Raw genomic sequence first — 563 nt, 5'->3', positions numbered from 1 at the left:
GTGAAGATGAAATATTAGAATTCTGCCAACTTCTTAGTCTGCAACTGAACAAACATCCAATCAAGATATATTGTTAATTACTGGTGATTAGAATTCAAAGGTTGGAAACAAAGAGACAGAATTGGTATATGGAAAATATGGCCTTCATGACACAAAAGATATGTGAGATTACATGATAGAATTTTTCAGGGCCAGTGACTTATTAATTGAAAATATTATTTTCAAAGAACATAAAAGATGACTAAACACCAGGACATCATCAAATGGAATGCACAGAAATAAAACTGAATACATCTGTGGGAACAGACAATGGGAAAAGCTCAATGTCATCATCCAAAACAAGAACATGGGCAGATTATGGAATGGACCATTCATTCCCCATATGCAAGTTCAGACGTAAGGTGAATAAAATTAAAACAAGTTTATGAGAAATGGACTATGAGTTTGATATATCTGACTTGAATTTAGAGATCATTTCAAGAACAGATTTGATACATTACGCATTAATGACCCAAACCCAGAATTGTGGGATAACATAAAGTACATCATACAAGAAGAAACCA

This window comes from Chrysochloris asiatica, unplaced genomic scaffold (assembly GCF_000296735.1).
Source record: "Chrysochloris asiatica unplaced genomic scaffold, ChrAsi1.0 scaffold00025, whole genome shotgun sequence".
NCBI lineage: Eukaryota > Metazoa > Chordata > Mammalia > Afrosoricida > Chrysochloridae > Chrysochloris > Chrysochloris asiatica.
The sequence above is the reverse complement of the archived record's forward strand: the minus strand, read 5'-3'. Positions refer to the sequence as shown.